General features: G+C 44.4%; 1 pseudogene; it reads left to right on the top strand.

The window, feature by feature from the left end:
* The first annotated feature begins 5,234 nt into the window (after nt 1-5,234).
* Nucleotides 5,235-9,537, top strand: part of LOC102482203 (axin interactor, dorsalization-associated protein-like) — a 16,661-nt pseudogene continuing 12,358 nt past the window's right edge.

Genomic DNA, 9,537 nt, shown 5'->3' with positions numbered 1-9,537 from the left:
GGCCCCATAGATAAAAACACTAAAAAAAAAAAAAAAAAAGTGGAGTGCCATGAAAGTGCTTCATGTTAGCACATCAGAGAGAAACGGGCAACATGGAAGCGACGTTATTAATGTTCCCCATGCATATTCTCCTTGCCAGTGACACAGTCCTGGCAAGACGCTTAGAGATAGGACATGGATGGGAACCAAAGGCCTGAGGCCTCTTTAAACACTTCCAACTGAGCTATAAGCACCTATTAATATTTGGATTCTGGAACATGTTCTCATCGCCTGAGTTTTATAATCTAGGCCCCTGGCTTCAAGGCCTCTTTCCAGAACTAATAATCATTTTGTTTGTGGCAACTGTGTTACAGTCAACAAGTATATTCTATACAGTCTTAAATAATCACATCAGAGAATTCGGCAACTTATCTTGCAACAAAAGACACAGAAGAAGGACCAGCAGTTAGCATTATGGCTATGATGCTGAACTCCCACGTAGTCGACCACGGTTCAAGTCCCAGACCCAGTGACTTAAACTCACACTGGGCGTGTGTGTGTGCGTGCCCAAGAGCTCGAGAGGAGAATGGAGAAGGGATTGTGGCGTGGCCATCCCTCTTGGGGGGTGATTTCTCGCTTTCTATCTCTCTGTCTCTGTCTTTCTGGCGAGCACACATGCCCTATAGCAAAAAAAAAAAAAAAAAAAAAAACTCTCCAAAAAATAAAAAAACACAGGAGAGACTGACCCTAGTCCAACTATAACTTGCATCCTTGAAATGACCTGATCAACAAAATCTTGCCAATGGTAAAAATGTGGATATCATGGAGCTGGCAGGTGGTATGGTGATTAAGGCATTGGACTCCCACATGGCCGACCACAATTCGAATCCGAGACCTGGTAGCTGGCTGGCTCATTTACTCTCTCTCTCTCTGGTAGGCATGTGTCCTATAGCAGATTAAAAAATAGTTGAAATAATAAATAAAATTAAAGAATAAATCATTCTTTTAAAATAAAATGTGGCTATCATGGATTCATGTCCTCTGGAGTGACCTCATTTGTGCTTGCCCAAACACTGTGGAAAAAGAAAACTTTCTTCCAAGACATGGTTGGCCACTTACAGCTGAGCCTGGGTGTCCTGTTGAACAGAAACAATTCCCCAATGGGGCCAGCAGGTGGCACGATAGTTAAGGCACTGGACTGCTACATGGCTGACCATGGTTCGAGACCCTGGCCTGGTGGCTTACATTCTCACTTTCCCTTTCTCTCTGTCTCTGCCACTCTCTGGTCAAATAAAAAATAATAACACGGATCAGAAGATAGCATAATGGTTACATCACTGGACTCCCATGTAGTCAGTCACAGTTCAAGTCCCGAACCCATCAGTTTAAAATTCAGGCTGGGTGCATGAGCATATGTGCCCAAGGTCCCAAGAGGAGAATGAAGGAGAAGGGATTGCAGAGCGGCCATCCCTCCAGGGGATGATTTCTCGCTTTCTGTCTCTCTGGCGAGTACACACACCCTATAGCAAAAAATCACTCTAAATAACAACAACAAATAAAATAATCTTAAATAAAAAAGAAACGGTTTTCCAGAACACCAAAACCAGACAGGGCCATGCGGTGACCACGATGGGACAAGACACAAACAAGGCCACTTGTAATCATGTCTGAACATGGACAAAACATGAACCTCGTCCAAACCACAAATGTAACCAAACATGCCTCAATCCGGGCTAATATGAAGGACTGCTTCTTTACCAAGCTCAGCTTTAGTGTGGCTCTACTTTTCCCTACCTCTAAAGAATGTTTAAGATACCCAGTCACAGAATCACCCCCGGCAGCTTGCAACCCAGTGCAACACTGACTGCCTTAAACCCACCCAAAACCCTCTGACACAGGTGCAAATCCTCCAAGTCCTCCTCTCTAGCACCCTCTGGTAGAGCTGCCCCAAGGTTCCCACAGGTGTGCATTCTCTCATGCTGCCATGAGAAGAAAATTGAGCTCGTTCAATTCCAGGTGTGCTCCTAGGGGGTGTGCCGTCACAGGGCAGTGACAATATAGACAATAAGATGAAGTCAAAGCAGAGTGAAAAGCCACTAGTGCCCACTTAGCGAAGTACTAATTAGCATTAGGAACTACTCTTACGCAAAATTCATTTCTTCCTTTCTTTCTTTAAGTTTATTCCTTCCATGACAGACAAAACAGAGTGCGCACGACTGGTGCCCCTAACAGGGTCCTGGTGCTGTGATCTAGCCTTAGCCAGCCAGGATCACAGGCATGTAAAGGGAGACCTCGGACATGAACCTGGACCTTACCATATGGATCCAGGATCAGAGCGTTTCATTGCAGCTGCTGGTCCCCAAATTCACTCAGGTGGGCCTACTTCCTTGTTCACAGTCAGGTCAAGGTGAACACCAGCAAGTTTTTATAAACTTGGCCCAAGAGCCACCCTGTTCTGTAGTTAACAACAGTTACTACCTACTGGGAAGGAAGTCTGAAGCTGAAAAGAATCTTTGGTTTAAAAGGAGAAGGTGGCAGTGGAGTGAAAGCTGGGATGCTAACAGAAGCCCACAGGTTGTAAGAACCACCAGGAGGCCGCCCATGAGGCTGCCATCTTAAACCTTCCTTCTTAGGGAAGGAGGAGGGGCCAAGGGAAAGGGGGGGGGGTGAGGTTCACAGCCCTTAGCAGCTGCCCTGGCCATCAAAGGCAGTAGCCTTTTGTTTTACTGTTTTGCTTTTTCACCAGTTCACTTGGGACCCTAGGAGACATTCTGCCTCCCTACCCCCATGTGCAGCTGTGGTGAAATCACTTCCTCTCTGAAAAACTTGGCATTAGCTATTAAAATTTAGAGTGGCTGACAAAATTTTGGATCACTCCTCCACCATTTTTTCAGATGAATGTGGGGCTCGCCCAACTATTTAAACACTATTTAAAAGTTTGACTAGGGGCCAATGGGTGGTGTGGTGATTAAGCTGCTAGATGCTCCCATATGAACGACCACAGTTCAAGTCCCAGACCTGGTGGCTTACTTTCTCTCTGGTCAAATGAAATAAATAAAATTAAATAATCATTTATTTAAACACTATTTAAAAGTTTGACTAGGTGACAACAGGTGGTGTGATTAAGGCGCTGGACATTCCCACATGAACAACCACAGCTCAAGTCCTGGACCTGGTGGCTTACTTTCTCTCTCTGTCTCTGGTCAAATGAATGAATGAATAAAATTAAATAATTCTTTTTTAAAAAAGTTTGACTAAAGTGAGTGTAGAACCGGAAGGGGACTAGGACCTTTGGCATAGCAATCCTCAGTTTTCAGCTGCACCCTGGAATCACCTGGGCCCCACCTATGGTGTCTGATGGAATTGACTCTAGGTATAGCCTGGGCACTGGGATTGTTAAAAAAGCAAATACATAAAAACCAGGAGATACAAATGTAAAGGCGAGAGCAGCACTACCAAATTAAAAAAAAAAAAAAAAAAAAAAATAAAAAAAAAAAAAAAAAAAAAAAAAAACAGAGGGTACCACAACAAACAGCACCCCACTGCACCTCCACAGGATAGTCATAAGGAAGTAAACACAGAAGCAGTTTGCAAGTAAATATAAGCAAGTAAACACAGAAGCAGTGTCCCATGCACGTAGGTCAGTCAGTGCCAGTGAGGATGTGGAGGAACTGGAACTCTTGTACAATGCTGGTGGGGATATAAAACAGTACAGTCCCTGTGGAAAATAGTTCAGTGGTTCCTCATGAGAGAACTTAAACAGAACTCCATATGATTCAACAATTCCATTTGAGCATTGTTTTAGTCCATTACTGGGTTATAAACAGAAATACCTGAGGCTGCATGATTTAATAAGAATATAGGTTTACTTGACTTACATTCTAGTGGCTGGAAAGCCCAACAGTGTGGAGCCAGCATCTAGTTAGCCTCTGCTCATCACGACATGGCTGAGAGAAGTGGAAAAACAGGCCAGGAAGCACAAGCAAAGAAAGAGAGCGCACACAATCTGGGGCAGCCATCTTATTTTATAAGGACCCACTCTCAAGGAAACCAGAGTGAGAACTCTCTCCCTCCTCCAGATGGCATTAATCTATTTATGAGGGTGGTGCCCTCATGATCCAAGCACCGGCTACTTGGCCCCACCTCCTGAAGGTCCCTCACCTCTCAGCCCCTCCCAATACCATTACCTTAAGGGCCGGCACATGAAGCTTCTGGGGGATTGAATCATATCTAAACTATGGCAAATATAGACACAGAAAAATTGAAAACAGGTGTTCAAACAAAAACATGACTCTTCGTAACATTTTTTATAATAGCCGAAAGGTGTAAACAAACCAACTGTACCTTACTAGATGAATGGATAAACAAAATGTAGTCTACCCCTAGAATGGAGTATTATTCAACTATAAAAAGAATGAAGTCCTGATACATGCTATAACCTGGATGAGTCTTAAAAACATTATGCTGGGCCCAGCAGGTAGCATGGGATTAAGGCCCGGGACTCTCACATGGCCAACTGTAGTATGAGTCCTGGACCCGGTGGCTTGCTTTCTCTCTCTCTGATGAGCACATGTACTCTATAACAAAATTAAAAAATAATAATAATAACTAAAATTAAGTTTTTTAAAAAATTGCACAAGTAAAAAACACCAGTCACAGAAGATGACTTATTGTATGATTCCGTTTATATAAAATGTCCAGAATAGATAAATCCATAAAGACAGAAAATGGGAGGATTGACTGCTTTATGGGTACAGGCTTCCTTTTGAGGTCATGATAATATCTTGGAACTAAGTAGAGGTGATGACTGTACAACATTATAAATATGCCAGAGACCACTGAATTTTCACTTTTTTAAAAAAGAATGATTTTGTTTAATTTTATCAATTATCATTATTTTATTTTATTTCTTGAAGTTGACCAGAGAGAGAGAAGGAAAGTGAGAAAGCAAATTGCCAGGTCCGGACTCAATCAAAGCACAGTCAGCCATGTGGGAGCCAGCACCTTAACCACCACACCACCTGCCAGCTTCCATGAAGGATGTTTTAAGGAGGAAAGATCTGAAGTTAGGGGTTTTCTTGGGGCCCAGACAAAGAAAACCTTTCTTTCACCCCCTGAAGGGCTTCAAAGAATGCCCAGCAGCGCCACCTCTGGGGTTACAGGGCTGTTTCCACATACAGCTGCAGAATCTCTCCCTTCCCCTCTCCCTCTCACCAGCACCCCAACATCCTCCTGTCTCTGGGAAACTCACAACAATGAGTCTGGTGTCCCAGCAGAAATTTGCCAACGCCACACTTCAACCTTCTCCAATCAGGTATTTACTTGAAATTTACTTTAGGTGATGAAGTTCACTTACTAAATGTGTCTATGCAGCGTTACCTAACATACTTGGTGTGGCTAAGTCTGACTACCGTGGGATAAACCGCTTTCTTAGGTCATTGGGACCATGGGATCACCTTCCCTAACACTCATCTGCTTTGACAGCTTCTTTAGTTTCATATACTAAATTATTTTGTCCTTGCAATGGCCCAAAGAGGTACATGCAATTATCCCCATTTAACAAATGGATTAGGGGCCGGCAGGTGGCATGGTGGTAAGGGCGTGGACTCCCACATGGCTGACCACAATTTGAGTCCTGGACCTGGCAGCTTGCTTTCTTACCTTCTCTCTCTCTTACTCTGTCTCTCTCTGGTCAAATGAAAATAAATAAACAGAACAATCTCAAAAAGAAAACAAAAAGCAAATGGATCAACTGAGGCACAAAGAGGTTAGATTGCTAGGAAGTGGTAAAGCCAAGACTCAACCCAGGCAGGTGGCGCCAGAGGTGGGCTCTTCACCCCTTCACTATGCTGCCTCTGATTGCTCTGCCACAAGGGCCCTACTTTTTTCATATCTTTTAAGAATTTAAAGTCTTTACATTTTTTAATATACATTTTTAAATTTTATTTATTTCACGAGTGAGAGAGGTAGAAGAGGGAGGGAGAGACAGAGACAGAGAGATGACACCCCTAACAGGGTCTCAATGCCTTGAGCTACCCTCAGTCTCAGCCAGCCCTGGATCATGGGCACACACATGCCCAATTTGCTGAGGGAGGTCTCTAGACACAAACCCAGAACCTTCCCGTGCACGTAGGTCAGTCTTTCGAGTGTCACATTTTATTGCTATGCCACCTGTGGTCCCCACACACATTTCTTAGGACTCCTCATCCACAGGTGTGTGAATCTGTCTGTCTTCCACCAGTGGGTGCCCCCTCTCCATCAGAATGTGTGTGATTGGAGGGGGTACCTTGCCTCCCTCCTTTCTGAAGCTCTTGTCTAACTCTACCAAATCATTTCTGGACTGAAATCCCTACCCGATCTCTTACTAGCTGTGTGAGAGTGGACAAGTACATCAACCTCCCTGTGCCTCCTTCGCCCTGTCTAAATTGGAGCTAATAACAGTACATACCTCCTAGACTTGTTGTGAAGATTAAATGGATAAATACACGACAAGAACTGAGAGCAGTCTGTCCTGTCACATAACAGGTATTCTCTAAATAATAGGTAGCTACTATGAAGAGGACATTGATGTTATTGTTAAAGTGCCAAGCTCCTTCAGGACACTTTACTTTCCACCCTTGAGTTCCTGAGGCTTCGTAGGGTGCCTGGCACACAGTAGACCCTCAACATCTATGTATTTGGAAATAAAATGAGGAATAGACCATCACACTCAACACTCCACAAGACCAGAAGCAGAGAACAAGTTTTCTGGAGTCAGGCTTGGGGAAGGGAGATGAGGGCAACGGCCACTTGCGTTGCCAGCAGAAGCAGGCTTAGAGTGACTTTCCACACTCCACTTCCTGTGCCATTTCCTGTAGTTATTGGACTCATATTCCTGATCCTCAAGGTTGTCAGGCAGTTGACAGCCCCTTCAGAAGCCCCTTAAGTGTTCACTGGGGGCGGGGCGGGGAGGGCAGGCAGTGGCACAGAGGTAACAAAACACTGTGAGATTGACCCACATGGGAATATTCCAGGTTCGTACCCAGAGTCCTCCCTGCACATGCCAGGCACACAAGCTATGCCCATGATCTAAGGATAGGCCAAAGTGTGAAGACCCTGTTGGGAGCACCTGTCTCACTTTCCCTCTCTCTCTCTCTCTCATGAAATAATATAATAAAATGAAATAATCCAGGTGATTATTTCATAAAATTAAATGACAAAATAAATTTTCTTTGAGACATTCCAAATCTGCATCCCAAGAACCAATCATTATCTTTATTTGTACCTCCAGTGACCTAATCGGATTAGCATGTAGGACAAGAAGGATGAGCAGGCAGCTCCTGCTATTAAGCTGTGGCTATTGCTCACCCCTGCACACTCGGTTCCCTGGGACATGTCTCCACTCCCCAGAAGGGTCCTCCTGTTTGAGAAAGCCTGGCTGAGAGTGAACACTGGTTATCTGAAGCTCTCCTGGGGCCTACACACCACTTAGCCCTGAGGAGAACTCTTGCTTCAGGGAGAAAATAAAGCCAGCCTTTCTTAAGAGAACTTCCACTTGAGGCTCTTTACAAAGTCTTCATTCTCCACAAGAAATGATGTCCAACTCACCCCACTTCCTCCTTTCCTTTCTCTTCAAGAAAAGACAGCATATTAGGAGGAAGGCAGAGTTAATTGTAATGCATTACCTAAGCACATATGCCCAAAGCATGATGCAATCAAAACTGCCACCACAGCAAATAAGAGTATATGCTGTGGTCCAAAACGCAATGCCCTGGCTTCTTGTCTGAATGCAGCATTTGCTACAGCTATACTTGAAGATATGAGTAAACTCTCAGTTAAACATATTTTCTTTCCCCTTTCAGATGGATTCCTTACTTCCTGAGTCTCTAGAGAGACAGTACAGCAGAATGGTTAGGATCAGGGCCTTTTGTCAGCCAGCCTGAGTCCTGGTCTTGAGTCTTCCCTTTGCTTGCTGGTGACGTTCGGCAAATGTTCTAATCCTTCTGGGCCTCAGTTTCTTCATCTGTAAAAGAGGGATTAAACAGCACCTCCTTCACACAATTGTTCTGAAGATTAAATAAATTAATGGAAGTATAACTCTGGAGCATTGCCCATCACATAAGATGAGTTAGTGGAGTCAGCAGATGGCATGGTGGTTAAGGCGCTAAAGTCCCACATGGCCGACTGTGGTTTGAGTCCTGGACCTGGCAGCTTGCTTTCTTACTTTTTCTCTCTCTCTCTCATGAGCACACGTGCCTTACAGCAAAATTTTAAAAAATAATAATAAGTAAAATAAATAATTCTTCTTCCTCTTTTTTTTTTAGAGAAGGATTTTTGCTATTGGGTGCTTGTACTCACCAGAGAGACAGAGAGACAAAAAGGGAGCAATCACACCCTGCCGGGGGCTGGGGGATGGCCATGCCACAATCCCTTCTCCTCCATTCTCCTCTTGGGATCTTGGGCACATATGCACATGCGCTCACCATGTGTTTCAAGCTTCTGGGTCTGGTATTTGAATCACGGTTAGCCATGTGGGAACCCAATGACATAACTGTTACGCCATCTGCTGTTTCCGAAAATTTTTTAAAAAAAAAAAAAAAAAAAAGAAAGAAAGATGAGTTAGTATTATTAGTGAAGTAAGGCTGGTGTTCAGTTGTTAGTTCCCTTTACTCCTTCACCCCAGTCCAAATGGTTGGTGGGGTACCTGGGGCTTAATAAGACAGCTCTCATTGCAGTTATCATTTCCATACAGTAAAGCTAAAAGATTTCTGAAGCCCACAAAAGGTTCACATAGCATAACATTTATTTGCTATAACTCAGAAGTCAGGGGCAGTCCCAGAAGCTGATTGTGGTGGGATGCGATGTGAGGCACCCTTTCAGAGGGTAGCAACACCCTGCCTTTTCATCTGCCAGCTCTTGTTCTTACCCAGAAGACCCTCCTTCCTCCAGTGGCAAACACCCGCATATGAGTATTCAAGGCCCAGCTCAAGTGCCACCCCCTGCACAGGCAATTTCTCACTCCCTCCCCATCTCTGTGGTTCCCACAGCACACTGCTCAGTCTGCCAGCAGGAAACATGCCACCTGTATTAGTAGCCGCATGCTGGTTCCCAAAGAACTTGAAGTACAGCCCAGAAGATCTGAAGGACCAAACTACGGTCAGCAGCTTGGCAGTTAAATAAAGGTTCGTGGGGGGCTAGACGGTGGTGCAGAGGTACAACGCAATGCTCTGTGAGGCTGCCTGCCAAGGGAAGATTACTAGGTCAAGTCTGGAGACCTCCCTGAGTATACTTGTCTCCATGATCCGGGATGGCTGAAGATGAAGGTGGATCACAGCGTCAAGACACTGTTGGGCTGGGGCTAGTAGGTGGTATGGTGGTGAGGGGTGCTGATCTCCCACATGGCCAGCTGTGGTTCAAGTCCCGGACCTGGTGGCTTGCTTTCTCACTTTGCCTTTCACTCTGTCTCATCACTCATGGAATAAATAAACTTTAAAAAAAACAAAAAACACATATAATAAGGGCTCAGGGACCAGAACTTGGTGTCCCAGTCAGGGCTCTTTTTTTTTTTTAATAAATTTT

This window comes from Tupaia chinensis, unplaced genomic scaffold (genome assembly GCF_000334495.1).
Source record: "Tupaia chinensis unplaced genomic scaffold, TupChi_1.0 Scaffold000184_1, whole genome shotgun sequence".
Classification (NCBI taxonomy): Eukaryota; Metazoa; Chordata; class Mammalia; order Scandentia; family Tupaiidae; genus Tupaia; species Tupaia belangeri.
The sequence above is the reverse complement of the archived record's forward strand: the minus strand, read 5'-3'. Positions and strand labels throughout refer to the sequence as shown.